The 21,076-nt window shown below is 40.2% G+C and overlaps 1 long non-coding RNA gene across 1 annotated transcript in view; it reads right to left on the bottom strand.

Annotated features, from left to right (window-relative positions):
- The window catches only part of LOC127351472 (uncharacterized), a 38,018-nt gene extending 17,143 nt beyond the window's left edge, over window positions 1-20,875 (bottom strand). Inside the window, exons 1-2 of the long non-coding RNA XR_007880904.1 lie at window positions 20,720-20,875; window positions 8,789-8,960 (exon numbers count right to left, since the gene is read on the bottom strand). This is a non-coding gene — a long non-coding RNA (uncharacterized LOC127351472). The remainder of the gene's footprint in view (window positions 1-8,788; window positions 8,961-20,719) is intronic.
- Between the last annotated feature and the right edge of the window lie 201 nt (window positions 20,876-21,076).

The raw sequence follows: 21,076 nt of genomic DNA, 5'->3' as shown, positions 1-21,076 counted from the left end.
GAACACAATAGAATTATTAAGAACTATTATTTTTAGTCCTCTCTTTCTCTGTCTCAATCTCTCCCTCTCTCTCTGTTTCTATGTGTGAACCACCCTGTGAGTTGCTATCAGTGTAGCTAGTTAAATCTAATGATGTAGACACCCCTCTCTCTCCAGGTTATGAGGCAGTGAGCTGGTAGCAGAACTTGTTAATGTCCACTCCAATAGTAACACTTTCTCTCTGACGCTGGACTTATGATAAGCAAAGGTGACGTGTGGTTGTGTTTTCCTGTCACAGGGACAGCTTTAGGACTACAAACTAATTAAGATGGAGATGGCTTTTATAAATTGGTCTCTGTAAATTGGTTTCATTTCTGTCTTCACTTTTTTAAGTTGAAGTTAGAGGAAGAGTTATGGCAGAGTAACATAATCTTGAGATGTTGTGTGTGGATTTGATGTGTGTTCACATGTCTGTACGATCTTCTTGTATGGGTAAAAACTCAGAGCTTGCATGTTTTGCACTTCTTCTTTACATGGGTCTTGTCCCATAACATTATCAGTAATCAAATACTATTGCACCTCAGTTGTTCAGGTAAACGGTAAACCCCCAACACACACACACAGTTATATGTATGTGTTAGATGAGACTTTGTATTTAGCAAACTGAGCTTCCCGGCAGGTGGTCCACCAAATGTTATCTTATCGACCTCTGTCCTCGTACATACACACACACACACACACACACACACACACACACACACACACACACACACACACACACAAGCCAATTCAGTGAGTGAGCGGAGGGGATCATGGTGTGATAAGGAGGCCTCTGACAGTAGGACAGGGATTTACTTGACTAAATGAACCTGAAGATGAACAAAGACACAAGAACAACAGACACACACAAATACACACACACACAAACGACTAACTTAAATACAAGGGATTATAATATTGTACTATAAAATATATCAGAGCTCTTCTTCTATTCTCTGCCACTACATGCCAACTGCATTGCTTTTCTGATCAGATTGTTTTTGAAAACCAAGATAGTTCTTGTGTATGCGTGTGTTTGGCTGTGTGTGTGTTTGTGTCAGAGCGGCTACTACAATGGCTGCCCCTGTTAAAAACAAGAGTAGTACCATCTGCTCTTTGTGATGGCTAAGCCGAACCCCCAGCATACAGTTGGTGGTCTCAGCTTCAGTAACCACACAGATTGTCTATCCGTGTTTGCATATTCATGTGGGTGTGTGTGTGTGCGTGTGTGTGTGAGTGTTCATAAGCGGATGTGTTGTTGTGTGCGCACTGCAGCCCACCAAGTCAAAAAACCCAGATGGGATGAAGGATCATATTCTTGATTAAAAATGACGGAGGGAGTACTGAATTCTTCTGTGTTTGTGTGTGTGTGTGTGTGTGTGTGTGTGTGTGTGTGTATGGATGGTGTGTGTGAACACACTCTACACACGCTCCCATATGTTGGTTTTGTACCTGCTCACACATTGAGTTAGGTAAAGCTTGGCTCTCATTTCCTGAACAAGTTGATAAATTCCAGATATCCTACCCACCCAACACACAAGCTCGGCTCTGCATGGATGGAAAAAGAAATGTGGACCATTTGCAGGAGGTGCATACTTATTCTACGCAATTAACCTTTAATTAAGCAGGCAGAGGCAGAGGTGAGGCAGCAAAGAGCCACAGAGGAACAATACACTGTCTGTTCATTTACTGGAGTGTTATAGCCCAGGAGTCTAAATCTGGTTGGTTGATAGATAAATTTGGTTTGGACTGGTTAAAGCACAATCCTGCCATTTTCTTCTATGATAAATAAGTGTGATTTTTGCTTAATAATTAACACACCACAGATGTGTTTAATAGTTCTTGAAAAAACAGACATGATAAAAGAATAGGAGGTCCATTTTGGTCTCATAAAAATAATCTTTTTTGTCCTGCTATTGTCCTGGCTAATGATGGCGATGTTAGTTGATTGGTCGTACATGCAACACTCGAACAATTGCCAGATTTCCATGAAATTGGCTCTGGATATTTGTGGTTTCCAGCGGATTAATCTTAATATTTATTTGCTTTTCTTTAGTGCTACCAGAAGTCCAGATTTTTTGTTTTGTTTTAATGACGCACTTCCTATAGCTCCATCCTCAGAGCAAATTTTACATAGTTAGCTGTCAACTGGCCAGAGCCTGAAAACAATGTATTTTAATCCAGATTACATTTTCTGATCATGAAGGGTTCTAAATATATATCTCTAATGTATGCGAACATAACCCAAACTTTTAGTCATTTTCAATCACACGTCCATGTAATAAACACATCTACATGAGACCTAACTTAATTCATTTAAGTGCAGCGTTGTAAATCAAACTCTGCTCTGCAAATCTAACTGACAATTAGGAGCTAACTAGAAGCTTTTTTGCTCAGCGGTCATTGAGAGCAAGCATAAGAATGACTGACTTAATGAAAATGAAAAGATCGACTACTCTAAAAAAAAAAAATTTCTTCAATGAGGCCTCTGTATACAGTATGTTCACTTTATATCTACACCTCTGCATTGCTAGTAATTATGTCAAACTGTCCTTATTATACTACTTAATACATACTGTATGTGGCTTCACGAATGAAAAATTAATTTTGATACTCTTCTACTCTGAACTGACTTGATTTATGTAATGTTGTAAATGTTCTGTCCATGTGCAATCTATTTTTGAGACAGTAGCTAGCAAATCAAATTAAGTGTACCGCAGACACCTCACATACTTTCTCTTTATTTATTTCTTTATTTTAAAAAAAATCAACTTCTCTGATCTGAAGGTTTAAGCGCTGAAACGTGACTTTTTACAGCAGGTAGCATGGAGAGGAGATTTGCTCTTTTCCTGTCAGATATATCTTTGCCCTGCACTGCCCTGCAGATCGCTGCACACACTCCTTTGACTATTTATGGCAGTAGTTAACTCCCAGTGCTCTGGTAAAGAGCTTCAGCAGCAGGTGAAGTCAGAGATGTAGCAGAGAACCATATCCCAGACCTGATACAACATTACAACGCATAAACTTACAGGGATGAAAAATAGCACAGGCCAGTCTCACCAGGGTTAAAGATTAAAATGTGTGTGTTTGTGTGTGTTTTAGGGTCAGTAGTATGATGGCAAATTGATTCCAGACTGGTGTTTCTGTGGATTTTGGAAAGGGAATACGCCCTGCCCTCCTTTTGCTGTAGTGCTGCTGTTGCATAGCCTCTATCCATTCGAATGATGGATGTCGCCCAAGAGACTCACAAACACACTGCAACCTGCAATGTCAGGAGAGAAAACGAGACAAAAGAAGAGAGGAGAAAGGAAAAAAGACAAAGGGAGAATAGAAAATAGATCTGAACTCAACACAATGTTGTTAAGATTGCACAGCCTGCCACTTCTCTGCCACTCTGTTCTACTTTATTCTATTCTTTCTGTGACACACAGCTTAGTGTCCATTTTCTCTTCCTCATTCCAACAGAGGGATCCATCCCTCAGGCCACAGACCGTTTCAAAACAGCCTTTATTGTAGCACGCTGTTTCTTTTGATTACAGGAAGGTCTCACTTTACCCCACCACTCCATAGCTGAGCATATCGTATTACCTACTGTTCTGTGACTGTGTGTGTATTGGTGTGTAAATATACATGTGTACGCAGATATGTAAACTTGTGTACTACATGCGTATTGTTTGTGTTTCAGATTGAGGTCTTGTCTTGCCCGAGTCCAGCTGCATAAGTAGCACATTTCCTTTCATTTCACCTTGATTTTTTTGGCAGTCTGCACTGTTAAAGGATGTATCATGTGTGATTCATCTGTTTGTCTTGTTTGAGACAAACATCATCTGTTGCTTTCCAAGGAGTCTGTACATATGAGGAATCCACCTTAGGTCAATTTTGTCTCTCTTAATACAGTTTAGTTTCATTCTGAGCTGAAAAGTATCACAGGTGGCTAAAACATGTATCTCAAAACTGCTGAGGAAACGTTGCTTTAAACGTGCACTTTTTGTAGCAGCTGTATTACAGGTCATCACACATGCTAATTATCAATAAACGATGTGAGGGAAACGGCATGTATCTACAGAAAAAAAAAAAACCTTTCATATCCATGTCCAAATGCATATCACAACCACATTTGGAAAGACTAACTCAAAAGCAGAGAATAGAGTTGTGTAGTGTTTAATAAATTGAATCTGACTGGCCAATAAAACCCTACCGTCTGCTCCGGAGGGGACATTCAGGGGTCAAGGGCCCAGCCCCTGATCCATACAGACAGCCTCGATTCCATGTTTTCCGCAAAACACAAACGGGTGAAATTCATACTTCAGCAATGTCAACTTCCCTCTGCAGCGCTGTCACTAACAGCACAGGCCTCAGAGAGTGCAGGGAGAGAGAAAGAGAGAGAGAGACAGAGCGAGAGAGAGGATATATCCTGTATCATTTCCTGTTCTTCCAAGCGGTTTCTTTCTGACCTTGTTCATGATATGCCTCCATGCTTCTCAGTATCCTCCTCCCTGGCGCTTTTATATGTGATTCCGTCTGCCTGTCTTTCTCACTGATGCTCCTGTTAATCTGTCTGCCTGTCTTTCCCTCCCGGCTCTACCTGTTTCCCTCCATGTTTCTCTCTCTCTCTTCCTGCCATACACCCATGGCTTGCAGCTGGCAGTAGAGGGGGCACATTGCAGGCCGAGGAGGGTGTATTTGCTCCCCCTTCTCTCCGGGCGACCTGCCAGATGCCGCCTCTCCCTCTACACCCATTTTTGACCACACGGTCAAGAGGGAGTGTTTTCTGTTTCTCTTGGACTGCACTTTCAAAAAACCTTTCCTTCGCCCTGTCTGTCTGCGCTGTACGTCTGGTGAAAACTCAGACCCCTTTTTTCCAACCAGAAGTGCTAGTTCTGGCATCGTAACCAGCCCTCTGGCCCCCTTCACACACACACACACACACACACACACACACACACACACACACACACACCACACTCCACCCCCCTCACTGAAACACCAAATATTTCATTTTCAAGGTAGGATCGAGGAGGCGAAAGATGAGGAGAAAAAAAAGAGACAGTATATTTATGAAAACAAACTGGACAAGTGCTTCAACGAGTGCAGCTTAGATTGTGGATATACCAACAGGAAAGGTGAGAGGCAGGTAAATGTAAACGTTCATTACATTACCATTGACTGCTCGGCCTCTGATGTATGTTCCCTGGTTTCTTAAAAGCTCTCCTCTGACCAAAGTCTAGCTTCTTCTAATTCCACACAGAGCTCTGGGAATTTATTCAATTACCTAAAATGATCACATAAGAAAAAGGGCTTTAGAATTTGCTGAGGTGCACAGGATAAGCTTTCAGGGCTATCTGCGGAATCTCTTTAATTCACCCAAAGTGTGTGTGTTTTAAAACGTCAAAGTGCCTCGGAGCAGCTTTTTTTGCTGACTCCATTAAAATCTCCCACATCCCTCTTTTTGTAAACAGGAAAATTATTTCATACATAAAGTGAACCAGTGTGCACAGACATGAATACTGAAGGAATTATTCATTTATATTTTGGAGTTTTTGGTATTTTGTGTTTCAGTCAGTTGTATTATTATACTTTTACACATTATACACAAACAAATTATTTTATGAGTCATTAAAACTCTTAATAATTTCAATGTCACTACTAGACATATTTAAACATTCTGCTGGTAATTACTAAATAAATGCCCAATAGCTGCTTAAGTGCTGTTGAACAGTACAGAATAATTTCAGTTCTGCGACTCCTTATCACATACAAGAAAATGTTACTTCACCAATTTAAATATTTTGTAGCCAACTGTGATGTCCAAATATAATTTGTTTTGTCCGACCAACACTCTCAAACATAATCATTTTAATATCACATAAGGCAAATAAAAACAGGAAAATAGGAAAATACTCATTTGAAAAGCTGGAACTAGAAAATGTCTGGCATTTTTTGCTTTGAAACAGACTTCTTTTGCGCAACTAATCAATTAATCGTTTCAGTTCTTTGTTTGTTTAAAGTCATCTCATCTGAGTGTCGTTAAGTGTTTTAACCAGTTTATAATTTCACAATGTTTCCATATTGTGTCACAATATGAGATCAGGGTTATCTAGCTGACAAGCACCTTCCAGCCATTCTTTCATTTGCCAGATTGTTGAAGAAAGGAACCATCTGTGAGACAATACAGGGTATCAAACACACACATCGTCTCTCCTCTCCTGACGAATACAGTGTGGAGTTTTAAGGCTCGGTCTAAATTGAGGTTAAAGAGTATCCTTTCACCTTCACAAGACTTGGCCTGCTCATGGAAACACCACCCAGACAGCTACACACACACACTCACGCACACACAAACGTTAAACTCCAGGTGTACACACACACACACAGAGCACTGTGTTAATGAGAGTGTACTCTCCTTCTGTTTCGCTCTCTTTTCCGCCCCATCAGGGAATATAAAGTTTAACAGGCGTTTTGCTATCAGTGACCCTGAGGAGGAAACGCACTCACCACCAAGAAAGACTACTAATTACCCAAAACTCTGTGGGTGTCTGTGCTGCGGAGTGTGAGTGTGTGTGTGCAAAGTGTGCATGGATGCATGTGTTTGCTTGTAAGTGCACGTTTGCATGTGCCTGTGTGCAAAGTAGAGAGCATGATACTTATTGATGTAAAAGTGTAGTAGGACGTGTGTCAACTTTGTGTGTGTGTGTGTGTGTGTGTGTGTGTGTGTGTGTGTGTGTGTGTGTGTGTGTGTGTGTGTGTGTGTGTGTGTGTGTGTGTATGTTTAAGAAAAGGTTGAGGTGGTGGTTTGCTTTTAGATAGGTAGGTGGGTTAGGGGTGCAGGCTAATTTATGTCAGCACTATAGCGAGCGCCTAGATTTATTGACGGTAAGGCAATACGGAGAGATCTGCTTTTTCAAAAACGCTCTGCGCACTCACACACACACACACACACACACACGCACACAACTTAATGCCCTCCACCTTCCACCTCCCACCTTCTATTATACAACATGTCTGTCTTTCACACCGAACCTGACTGTAACTGTAGAGGCTGTACTACTGCTGTGCTGACGCAAAGGACATATGGTCCCGAAAGAAACCATTAGAAGTTTTTTTCTCTCTCTCTCACTCTCTCTCTCTCTCTCTCTCTCTCACACACACACACACAGTTGCACTGTACATGGCCCATTCCCCCCTTTAGCCATCCCAATAAAACGACAGAATTCTTTACATTTGTAGAGGGATTAGAACAAAAATTGTCCTTTGGAGGGAAAGTGAATTTACCAGCTGAGACAGGACAATAATTTGTAAATGGGTCAAATGGGAGTATCAAGACAAGGAAGGAAATGCCTTGTAAATTTTTGGGAGCAATGTATGGTCCTCTTCATCAAGACTTCTCGGATGTAATTTGTACTACCTCTGTTTAAAGTTTATATGGCTATTTATGTACATGAGTACGGTAGGATGTGTTATCTTAGGGCTGGGGATTCCTTTTTAGATCCTCTGTTACATGATACAAATCCTTTTTATTCAATCAGATATTATATTTTTTTAATTCTTGCAGACTTAAGGGTTTCATCTTCAAGCCGTTATTTGCATATTAGACAGATTTTCTGCAGTAATCTGAATTTATATCCATCTCTTTACGTGTTTAACCTTTTCACACTAATCTTAGGTAAAAAGTGCAACCTACATGCATATTCTTATTCACTAGTAATAAGTCTTTCTGTTTGCATGGACACATAGTGGCTGAGTGTCTCTTCAGTTGAGATCAAGCAGAAAAAAACTTCAAAGTCTTGCTCCAGAAAGCTCAGTATTTTTATATGCAGGCCTGGGTTCTCTCCCAGCCGTTGTCGTTTCAAAAGAACTGAAGGCTTATAAAAACCATGTAAGGGTTATTATGTACATCCTATCTGCTTCAGCCTTCACTGACCCTCAAACTGTGAGTGTGTGTGTATGTGTGTGTGTGTGGTCATTAGGCAGAGCTACAGTGGAATCCGTTTACTCTCAATAATTTCGCTGGTTTTTGTGAGCCTGAGAGGAGGAATGAACATCCTGAGTTTATTGGCCATTAGAGAGCTCTAGACATGCGTGTGTGTGTGTGTGTGTGTGTGTGTGTGTGTGTGTGTGTGTGTGTGTGTGTGTGTGTGTGTGTGTGTGTGTCTGTGTGTGTGTGTGTGTGTCTGTGTGTATCTGTGTGTGTTGATGAGTGTGTATGTCAGGAGAGCTAGTTTGTTTGGCTAAGTGAGGCAATTTTGGTCTTTAAGTATCTCATGTCACTTCCCCTCAAAAAGGGGCAAGTGATACAAGCACTCCATTCTTAGCAACACACACACACACACACACATATGTATGGACATATACAGGAACACTCCACACACACTGTTCAGGCTCAAACATTAATTTCAAATGCTAGATTTGTATTTAGTAATCTAAATATGAAAAATAGAAACTATGGACAATATATGAAGTTTCAATTTGAGGCTCAAGAGTTTATTACTTTATGTAAGAATCTCTTAATTATTTTCCTTCCCTTACCGTTGACTCATTCACTATTGTTTTGCGTGCATTCCCATATCCTTCAAAGCCCAAATTAAACAAATCAAAATGACTAATGACTGATGTAATTTAAATCAAAGTATTGAATACCCCAAAACAGACTCACTGACATGCTCAGAGAAAACAGGAGAACCTCAAACATGTATCAGTGCATCACAAGAGGAAACATACATAGTTGCTTGTCAAAAGCAGCCTAATTCCTATAAGTCAAGTAAGATGTTACCTGATTGGTTCTTCAGGGTGGTCCTCTGATTAACCTGACCAGCCAGAAACCCGATGACTTTGATCTGTGATTGGTGAGGTCACTCAATGAGGTCAGCCAGCGTCTGCAGTGAAACTGAGAGGGCCGGTGATGAAGTATTTGAAGAGCATCTTTCCAAAATGAGACGTGACACCTAATTTCACCAAAAAAGAAAAAGAGGAAGGAAAAAAAAAAGACATGATTACTGGTATGCGAGAAAGTAGAGCTCATATTGAAGTATGTTTGAAAATCTATTAAATTGGACGTAAGGTTGGGCAATATAGGAGAAATCAATATCATGATAGATATTCAGTGTATTATAATATGGCAAATGTATGCAAAATCCCATATAGAGCGATCAAACTGATCTGATGTTCAGTGGAGTGTTTTTTGTTAAATAATACAAAAATCCTTAATACATCTGATTATTACTTCCTAGTTACAATTAGCTTGAAATCATTAATTTGTACAAGAGACTTTAGGTAATAATACAATATATGACAGCATTCCACCAGATGTCGATGAAAATAAGACTTCAAGCGATAGGCAGTTAATTGATTAGTCAATCAACAGAAAATTAATCGGCTACTATCTCGACCCTTAATCATTTATCAAGCAAAAACCCAATCATTCTCTGGTTCTGGCTTCTCCATTGTGAGGATTTCCTGTTTTTCTCAGTTATATATAATTTTGAATGTAATATTTTCAGGTTTTGGACTGTTGGCTAGACAAAACAAGACATTTAAAGATTGTGATCGGCATTTTCTTTTTCTAACTTTTATAAACTAAACAATAAGTTGGTCATGATCAACTGAATTGTCAACAGACTATTGAAAACTGAATTGAAGATAAAAATAAGTTACAGCCCTCATGAATAATATATGATTATTTCCCAGCCTGGTAAAATAGCTTTATGTTGGATATCTGTCTTGAATTAGTGTCACCCACCTCCCTTTGTTGTGTCTTTATCTGTCCTCTTTTTTTTCTACTTGCCTTTTTTCCTTCCCCACTGGCCCTCTTTCTTTGTCCCTGCTCTAACATGTTTCTTTGTCTCCCCCGTTGCTTCAGAGGAAGAAGAACTCTGAACAGCTGTGGTGCTCCCTGCCTGTCGTGAGTTATGGCGAGCTGCTGTCCTCTTGGCTTTTATTGATAATATTACACTGGCTGATGTAAATATAACTTTGGCAGCTATAACACTGCCTGCCCCCCTCCGTCAACCTAATACAAAGATAGGACCTGCCTCTGTGTGTGTGTGTGTGTGTGTGTAGGTGAATGAATTTTAACTGAACGAATACCTGTGAGAGCAAGCGAGGAGGTCAGGGAAAGATCCACCATGTATCTGTGTTCATTTATGTGTGATATTCACTTCCTGATCCCAGGACAGGCCTTCCCAAGGTAGATGTGCAACATCAGGCTACATGCAGTTTGCAGGAAACAGCGAGCTGAGATCCAACTTGATAAACGGCTCTGTGCTTTAAGTTGGCTAAAAGAAGATCCTGCCCTCGTGTGTCTATATATTTTTTGTCTGTCTAAGTTGGGCTGCGACTTCCCGCAGTGCTGTAAATAATATGTCTTTTCACTGGTTGGTGTCTCCATGTGGTGCACACACAGAAACATGACTGGACTTAGAGTGAAATTAGAGATAGTGATGATCATGACAGTAAAGAGTTCTGTGTGAGCCAACACAACTGTAAGACTACATACACACACACACACACACACACACACACAGACACACACACACCCACACACTTTTGAGCCACAAGCTGCATTGTAAGCGCTCATTAGGTTTTTGGTGCCCTGACCTGAAGGTGTAAATTCTACATTAATGCCTCATCTGTTAACTTGACTGAACACTGATGCTCTCACTACTGAAGATACAACACACACACACACACACACACACACACACACACACACACACACACACACACACACACTTTACCCTGTATGTTCACACACACACACACACACACACACACACACACACACACACACTATACGCATGGGCATACACATATTCAGAAAGGCACATGGAGAACCCTGCAGCTGCTGTCCGCCCACACACTTGAACCATGTCATTCTTGCCCCCCCCACACACACACACACACACATACAAACATACACATCACACACACACACACACACACACACACACACACACACACACACACACACACACACACACACACACACACTGTACCACATTCACTGCATTCTGCCATTCCTCTAACACAGGCAGGAAGCAAATGTGTCATTTATTGCGGCCTGTTTCCAATCTGTGCTGATGATAAATATCTCCGATCTCCCCCATGCTGCTCCTGAATATTCTGAGACAAAGGCCTCTTATGAAATTATACTGTCATTAGAATGACTGCTCTGATTAGATACTGAGACTGGATTAGCCATCTGCTTGGCTCTTAAGCAGAGGAATGATATGATCAAAACTAATTACCATGTATTCCTACATGAGAACACATTGAAGGTTTTAGTTTCAAAATATGATATGCTGTATTCATTTTGAGTGGCTAAAAAAATCCCGTGTGGTGGAATCCGAATACATTACTGTTCAGTATGATAGAGCACTGTGATGTTGATACGAATGTAATAGTTTTTACAGTAATCTTGTTTAAGCCTTTAAACTAGGAATTATAAGGTGGAAGTATATGATAAATTATTAAGAATTATTATGATATTAATGATTAAGACTGTACCTAAAGCTAATGCGTTAGATAGTAAAATGTTACAAAACAGAAGATAAAGATTGTGAGATCAGATTTGATTTGTGAAATGTCGAACATTTTAACATGGAGAATTCATCTTGTTTTTATTAGCTCCTTAAAAGCTACTGATTCAGAGATGGATAGAGATACCATGTTTACAAAAATATTTAGCCTGATAACACATATGAAGCTACTGAAACAGCTCTCTCTATTTTGAACCTCCATATCCTACTAAACATTTTAGATTTTCAATGCCTCTTACACTGAAAGCTGTTCCACTTGTTTCCACATGTCACACAGCGTAAAAGAATGGCAATCGTTGTGGGCAGTGTGCTAAGAGTTGCCACTATGGAATGGACATGTGCAGCAATTTATCACTTGTCTCTCAGCACATGTGTGGGTGGCCCAGCAGCGGGTATTCTTGCAATTTGGGAGCAATTGACAGTAATCCCCTCTTTCTGCTTGTGTGAAAGCTCATCATCCCCCTGCACGCCGACAGGCACGTCTTCACTAGAGATGACCCCCAGAGCTGGTACAAAAAGCTTTGGGTCTGTCGTAGCTCATGTTCTATATCATTATCAGCTTGTCTCGAACTTTTTCTTGGTGGTCTGAAAGGCCCCTCAGATTAAATCACTATACTCTGGGAAGGTAAGCACAAATCCTTGCAGATGCATTGATGGAAATTCTATGCAGGTTTATTTGACCTGTTTTTTAACTTATTTTTTATAATTATGAAAATTAAAAAATATACTATACTAAGAAAACTGGTGCATATGCTTTGATACAGTGGTTCCCAACCTGGGGTTCCGGGTCCCCACTAGGGCTCACCAAAGGGTCACAATGCCTTCTTGATTTTAAAACCTCCAAAATATATGCTGCAGGCCTATATCTCAGAATTTCATCCATTTCTGTGAAGAAAATTAAATGAAATTGTCTGCTTAGATAGTATGTATGACTATTAAAAATACATGATACAGGGGCGCCCCATAGCTCAGAGGTCGTCAGTTTAATCAATGATAGAAAAGGGGTCCTTTCAGGAAAAAAGTTGGGAACCACTGCTTTGATACAAAAGGTTGGTGAAAATCACAGGCACACACACATAATCAACATGGCACTTCCAAATCAAGCTTCACAGCGATCAACAGCTTTGAGTTTACACAACTGTGTGGAATAGATATGGTCCTCGTCTTGCATTTAATAAAAACAGAACCTTTGCTACAGTGGCAACTGTAATGTGCACATATTGTATTGGTCCATTGTGGTAAAGAGAGCTGACCCACAAAACAAGAGTTTGTTTCAGAGAGTCCTTCTTCCACCCCTCACCTATGGTCATCACGGTTGAGTAATCACTACAAGTTTTTGGCTTAGGATCTGAGAGGACCTAAAGAGTTAAGCTCCTACTCCGCTGTCTGAATTACGTTTACTGGCAATGTCTTTTCCAATTCAGGAAGTATAGCGTGTTGTAGCTACTGTATAGAAGTCGAGGGGAGGAGGTCAGGATGGATGTTTTTGCCTTCAAAGCACAGGACCTTGACACCAAAGACATGAGTTCATGTCCCACATGGTGTTTGGTTTATGCTACTAAAACACAGGGGAAGACTGCAGCTTTGCATATCAAGATATCAAGGTCAACGTGTCCTGTCTCATACACCGGTGCGTCAGTGTTGACCAAGACAACGATCTTTCCCTAACCTCAACAAAAAGTGTTTTGAGTAGCCATGAGTGGATATTGTAGGGAAAGAAAGATGTAGATGTGTTCCACATAAATAAAGCTGCTGGTAATGTTTCTAAATGTATTTGCTATTGAAAATTAGTCGAACATAATCTTTAGGAGACAGGGTTGTGCTTAAGGAAGTACTGTCTGCTGCTGGCTAGAGATTCCTTTGAGATCCTCCATGAGAAGGTGGATAAAGTTGTAAATAATAACTTGCAACCTACTGGGCTGCTCTGCCCATTTATTTACAGATTTGAACTTATTGAAGAGACACTGTTTTGAATATTTTTTGAATAATTTCTGTATGTCCAAATCTTTGCTGTAAATAGAAAGTGTTACTGTACTCTGGCTTTAGGAGAAAAGTTTAAAAGGGCATATGTTGAGTCACTGGCATAAACAGCTACGCTATATGGAGAAACTAAACCTTAGTAAAGTGTAATGATGCATGAGGCAGTTCCTCAGCCTGAGCCCCATCTTTTCTCCCAAATAGTTGTGGTTGCCATATGCTCAGATTGACTATAATTGTTAGTTTCCTGGACAAAGTGTTCAGAGGTTTGCAGGCGTTTAATATACCCTGCAGGCAGAATTAAAAAGCAATCATGAAATCCAATTCTTCCATATAAAAACAAATGAGCAATGCGCCGTGCCACACTTCTATTTACAAAGCAAACACTTGCCTTCATCTTCATAATATCTCACATTATGCCCAATAATGTGCAGAATACAGAAGAAAGTTTGATGGATGGTTTGATTTAATGAGAGAGAAGTCATTTAGACGATGAAAGTAGACACATTATTAATGGGATTTCTTGGAGACTTCATAGGGGAAATGGGGATTGCAGAGCTTAAATTACTAATACATTTGCTCATAAAAACTGTGAGAAGATAAAAGTAAGAGTTGCGCTGTAAAGACAATGGAGCAACACCAATAAGCACTGATCAGTTTTGTGGTGGTCTGTGCTGTGATGACAGCATCAATCAGTCACCCAATCAAAGTTACTTATGTTCTTTGGAAACAAGGATCATCTGCCTGAGATAATCTTTTCATGTTTTTTATTTTTATTACTAGCCATGCTAGCGGTACAGCTCTAGGGATGGCAATGTTGGTCTGTCAATCAGCTGGTTCACCACTTTGTTGCAGGCTTAAATATTTCAACAACTCTTAGATGGATTGCTATAGAATTTTTACAGGCATTCGTGGTCCCCAGAGGATGTTTATTAATTCCCATCAGCCTCAAGTGTTCTTTGTGTATAGTGCCAATTATGTTAACATGCTAAACTAAGATAATGAGCATATAACATTGAACCTGCTAAATATGAGCATGCTATCATTGAAGGCCATTGCCATTCTAGCTTTAGCTTTTAGCTCAAAGCACCTCTGTACCTAACTACAGCCTTACAGAGCTGCTAGCTTGACTATAGACTCAGTCTTGTTTATTGATAACATCAAATGACCTCTGGAACTGCATTTTAAGTGTGTAGGATTTAGTGGCACCTAGCATTGTAGTTGCATAGAAGCTACAGTGGCTTTGAAAAAGGCCCGGATTAGAGCTACTGTTTGTCCATACTGGGCTACTGTAGAAACATGGTGGTTAAACATGGCAGACTCGAGATAGATAAGGGATTAGAGATGATAGCTTAGGAGACGAATTGTGTTTGGTTGTTTTTTTGTTTTGTCTCTCTGTTAGTTATCAGTTATTTTTAATATATATGTTTACATTTAAAAATGAGCATATTACAACCTTTATGTATATACTGTATGTGCCCATGTATATGTATATACTGTATGTCAACATGCTCAAATAAAAAAATCACTTCAAGCCAGTGTATCAGGACACAGTAAAACAAAGCACCAATCACATTACCAAAACTTCATTGTCAATCATCTTCATAGCATAAAAACACCATGTAGTATGATATATAATAAGACGTTTCTCTCCGGTACAGTATCACTACAACCGCTGACTCTATCATGGAACTATTTACTGCCCATATGGCCAGTGACACAGGGTCAAGCCTGTGTTTCAAGTGAAACCACCAAGAGTTGTAAAAACCCTGCATACAGGAATGGATACAAATTCAAGCATTAGCACATTGCTAATTACTGCGAGTCGCTTTTAATAAATTCTTTCCTGACATACGAGTTCCAGCACTGTAAAAAAGGAAGAATGTTGCATGAGGGAAAAACATTAAGCGATGCTGCAGACTTTTGCTATAAGTTGAAAGCTTGGGTTGTATGTAAAGGAATACTACACTGTAAGATTCACACAGGATACTAAAGGTTTGACTTGAAGAGAATACTCAATTCAAGAATTCACACATTTTCTTGAATAAAAATAGAAACTTGGCCAATCCGAGCCATGCTTTCTGAGAGTAAATAACTTAACAAGTGGATATACTATAAAAGCTGCACTTCAACTGCAGAGCGCTCCGTGGGTAATTTGACATGTTGTTATGTGTCTCTGTGCTTCTTTCACTGTTTTAGTAACATCCATTCCCAAAATAAGTTCTGATCCCAGCTCTGGCCTCATTTACACTGAAATAACATTGTGGTATCATAGTCGAGTCCTCTTTTTATTTGTTTTAGAGGTGGGGCAAACTCTTCCCTCATGTTTCTGGCCAAAAGAGGCATTTATTTGCTATTCCAAATGTTACATAATCATAAGCAATTGGTTATTGTGATCCAATTATATGTCCCAGCCTTCTGTCTACTGTGATGCAGAGCAGGCCGATGTTTATCTGATCCTACGTATTGGTCCCATGGTGGTTTCTTAGTTGCTTGCCGTATCAAAATACTCCAAAGGAGCAGGTTAAGCTCTAGATAGGAGCAACATTACACCTATTTGCATGTGTCTCAACTGCACATCCATAAAACTTTATTAGTTAGTTGCTTTTTTTGCAGATCTAACTGGTTTTTGGCAAAAGCTAAACTTCACAGTAAAAGCATACAAACTGTAAGTCTGCACAAAAGAAAATGCATGTATGCATGGAATGGCTGGCCACTTTATCCTGTGCACCATTTGCCAAAAAGTAGAAGATAATACATAATTCCACATTGGAGTGTGTTTGCAGTCATTTAAAACAAGCTCACAGCGTTGACATAAATCAGTGTATGTGTGAAGCTCATATACCTGCATGTCTGAAAACTGCCGGTTTGACGAGAGACAGATCTGAGGAGATTTCACCATAAAGGTTAGGAACCGTGAAATATCTGAGAAGTGCTGGAACCCTTCTCCTCTCCAAATTATAGCCGAATGCATGCTATACAGTCTTAGTGGTTGAGGGGAAACGCCTTGGCAGTGCATAAAGGGCTCAGTGTGCGGCTGAAATGACCGTGCGACTCCTGAAAATAAACAGAAATCAAATGGAGTGATTGATCGAATAAATTAACCTCAGCAACAGCATGCAGCACGCTCTCTCTCCCTCTCTCTCTCACACACACACACACACACACACACACACACACACAGCTACTCATCAGCTCCAATAACCAGACTTTTAGAAAAACAGACACTTGTTGCTGTTTGCTCCAGTGCTCAGGCCAGCTGCAATTTGGGTGTAAGTTTGTTCCACTAGTGTGATGATGGTGGTGAGTGGGCAGTGGGGTGTTGCTTAGGTAAGGCTTGTTTGCCAGTTGAGGCATTTTAATTTGTTCTCTTTACTCCAGAAAATGCTCTGATTGTAATTATGTGGAATGAAAATGGATCTTACCTGCCACTTTCAGATTGATATATCCATTTATATTTCTGTCCAATGTAGCCTTTTTATTATCTAAATGTTCCAGGTACAAATAAATTCATTTAATTAGAAGGGTTTCAGGGTTTGTTATATAGTCAGAATATTCTTTTCAGAAGCTTTTCCACCTTGAACAAGATTACTTTTTTTGTTAATATGTTTTTTTTTTGCCTTTTAAAGTAATAATTAATGAAAAAACAGAAGAAAATCTCATGAGTCTGTGGGCATCAAATCAGCAAATCTTGAATTAAGATGATTCAGTAATATGTTTATAGTTAATTCATACTAAGTTCATATTCAGTTTATAAAGGTTGCGAAACAATATATAAATGACTGTCTTATGCCTGATTTTCTTCATGCTTGAGTTTTTTCCCTGTGAAGATCATCAACTGAAGGTGATGCCTGACTCACCTTTTAACTGCCTGTGAAATCGCTGCGTTTTTCGCAGGCCTATATATTCTCGAGTGCGCCTGAAATGTGAACCGTCCAATCTGATGAACCTGCCGACCGGTCAGAGCCTTCTGGAAATGAAGACAAGACCCCCCCCCCCCCCACACACACACACACACACACACCTCAGCCCCGCCCCTACATCCCCGCCCCTCCCTGCAACTCGCCTGTGCGGTTTATTGAAATCTCCTTCTTGCTCTGTAGGATAGCCCTGGCCTCTGGGGTAACGAGATAGATGTAAACAACCAATTATTGGATAGGCCCTCATTCGCATACCCCTTAACCAGTATAGACACAGATGTTCTGGCTTTAATAATTTCTCTCTCTCTCTGCCCAACATTTGGTTGTCTGTCCGAAAGAATGTTACTCATCAACTCCTTGTTGCGCTGGTCTCAGGTCAGTGCGTGTCTTACAGGATAAAACCACGTCCTCATCTTATCCTATATAGGCCTACCCCCGCCCAAACACTAGGCTTCGCAGCACACACCAAAACACACATCTTGCAATAATCAGCTCAATTAGTGCAGGTCGTGGTGGAGAGCGGTCGGGGTGAGCGTTGGGAGGTTGTGAAAATAGGGGGTTGGCTATTAGGGGAAACGCGATCTCCATTCATCAGCGGCCGTAATAATTACCGTTTCAGAGCCGGAGTCCTCTGATCAAACTGATCTGTGGAAACAAGTGGTTTACAAACAGTGTCAAGGGCCAGACACGGGACCCCGATTTGCCCCGTCACTGCCGGTGCGCACGCCCGGCTCTGACCGTGAACAGCCCCAATGCAAGGAAAGATGCTTTGCATTTGGATCCACATTTATACGTTATTGCTCTACTCTTGCATTTGTTCTGATATCATCACTGCTGCAGTATCAACCCACTTCCACGATCATTTAACTTTCTTATCAGATGCATTCTAGTTTAATAAGTAGGCTATTTAAGCTTATCTTGGGGCTGTAAAGAGTGAGCAGGTGTTGATTGTTTTTTCAGAGCGATTATCTCAAACTTTTAAAGTCAAAGATGCCAAAAAAAGATCCCATGTTTAACAAGATTGTATTCCATCTGTGCTGATTTTATGGTTGCCAGTGATTATAAATAAAGCTGGATACTTGTCATAAATACACATATAACTAGGCTACCTGTTATCCACAGCCGTGCTCATACAGCGTATCATATCATCTTATCAGAATAGCATCTCATGAGACCCTTTACAGCCCCCATCTGGAGCTCCTCTGGGACCCTTATTTTGGTTACATCTGCGCCCATCATCCACCAAAATAATCTAAATGACTAAGGACAGAGTCAGTCAGGAATGCACTGGGCCTTCATGTAACCACCGCTGACAGCAGAGACACGCGGCAGCAGTCTACAGGGAGGCAACAGTTGCCAACAGTGAAAGCTGAAGTGAAGGACTTTACCGAAGATTTAATAAAAATATAGCCACACGTCTATATTTGAGTATTTCCAGTCCGTAAAGTCACTTTACACTCTGAATGCCCTTTGATATGAAACGTTAAAAAAAAAAAAAATTAGACGACACATAACCTGAGTGGAGAATAGTGTGACCACTGTGAGTGTAATTGCTGCACCTCTTTCACCAGTGGGAGAGCCTCCTGTGTACTTTGGGCTCACTTACGAGGCATTGAGGTTTGTGTGTGTTAGATGGACGGAGATGATAATGTTTTTTTTTAAATCTGAAATCGGTTTCAAAAATGAGCGCCTGTCAAACTGTGTTTACAGGTCATATGTTCACTCATCGGGCGAGATTTCTCCGGTTCTGATGAGCTGTCTGCATCAAAGTCAGCAAATTAAAACACAGCCATAAAATGATTTAATGGTAGATTAATTACAAGGTTATATTATATGATGTTGTAATTACATTATTATTATTATTATTATTATTATTATTATTATTATTATTATTATTATTATTATAATAATGTTTTATTTGTGGGAATAAAACTTCATTCTTAGTGGAGTTGTGTGATTTTCTCCTATGAGCTGTATATGTAGGCTATATAAGGGTAAATCGCTTCCTTGTTTTTCTCACTATCCATTTCAGGCGAGCCCCGGTCCCCTGACGATTACCATCAGTCAGCTTAATGCCGTAATACTCTCTGAACTGCGCTTCGGGCGAAACCCAAGTCAATTTATTAAACACAGACAGAACACAACACGGAAACAGGGATCAGGCTCTTCTTACAGGACTCCTCTTCTCTAGTGATAAACTAACTTCATAATTACACTAATAATTCCTTGTGAACCGCCACGACTTGGATGAAATAGCTCCATAGCCAATAGGCCTGTGCAGCGGGAAAATATAGATGAATTGGTCTTGAGCTTAAATAAAAGTGTGAACCTGTGATGTGATCAGCTAGTGGTTATATTTTATTTTTATACAGCTGAGATTTAATGTAGCTCCTTGCTGGGACTTTAGATACTGATATTTATTTGCAACTTCTTTTTTGAAAATATGCATTTGAGTTCTGCACATAGGCCTATATCAAATTACGCCTAATAAATACTGAGTAATTATTACTATTTTAATAGTAATAATAATTTGAAATATTAATTTTAAACATTTAATGTTTTGCACACTGACTTAACAAACCTCTGGACTCTATTGGAGCTTTTTGAGGGGTCTACAGGTAAGTTATGAGAAGAAAGCTGCAGAAACAGGACAAGTGTGTGTGCGCGTGTGTGTGTGTGTGTGTGAGAGAGAGAGAGAGAGAGAGAGAGAGAGAGAGAGAGAGAGAGAGAGAGAGAGAGAGAGAGAGTCAGTGTGTGTGGTTTGAGGCAACAGTGTCGAGTGATGTGATACTGAGAGTGGGTGTAACTGACAATCGTATCTCTAATGAAGAGGTCCCATGGTGAGGCGATAGAAATCTCCTAACTGGTCAATCTTTGGTCCAGCAGTCAATAGCACATCATGCCCGTTCGCGTGACACACGTCACACCATATCCAGCACAGACCACATGACTTTTAGTGCTCATCCTGCTGCTGCTGCAGTCTGGAGAGCTAAAGTCTTTAATCGGGAAAAAACTCATCATTTCAACAAGTTCCTCCTCAGTGAATCATAACCCCCCCTCACTTATTTTACTTCTAAAAATCCACTCTCTCACTGTTTCCTTACCCTCTCTCTTTTTGTATCTTAATTATCACACTGAAATGATTACTCAGTTCTTCAAATCTTATCTCCTAATCCTGCTTGTGATTTTGATGATCTCTGACTTCCTCCGTTGTTGCACTAAACCGTGTCAGCCAGATGTCTTGAATACAAACGGAAAGTTTTGTCTCACCGGTGTGCTGGTTGGTGTTGCCGTTTTTCTTCTCCGCTGTTGCCCGGCAAACTCTCTTCCTCTGCTCTCCGTCCAAGAAACTCTACGGAACACACACACACTTCATTTCACCGTTAGAGCGGCTGCACACCTTAACGTTGTTTGTCACTCTGTGCGCTTCTGCCGTCACTGCCTCACCCCTCATGCAGACACCCCTGGATTCATCATCATCTGTGTTATCACACGCATTAAATAATAAACTCTATCAGGACAATGTTATAATAAATTCTAGATTAACATATTCATTAAATACAATACGCCTTTAGGGATAGGCTGTAGAACTGCCATATTCATGTCAGATTACATTAAAAAATTACT

Source organism: Dicentrarchus labrax, unplaced genomic scaffold (genome assembly GCF_905237075.1).
Source record: "Dicentrarchus labrax unplaced genomic scaffold, dlabrax2021, whole genome shotgun sequence".
In the NCBI taxonomy this organism is placed as follows: Eukaryota; Metazoa; Chordata; class Actinopteri; family Moronidae; genus Dicentrarchus; species Dicentrarchus labrax.
The sequence above is the reverse complement of the archived record's forward strand: the minus strand, read 5'-3'. Positions and strand labels throughout refer to the sequence as shown.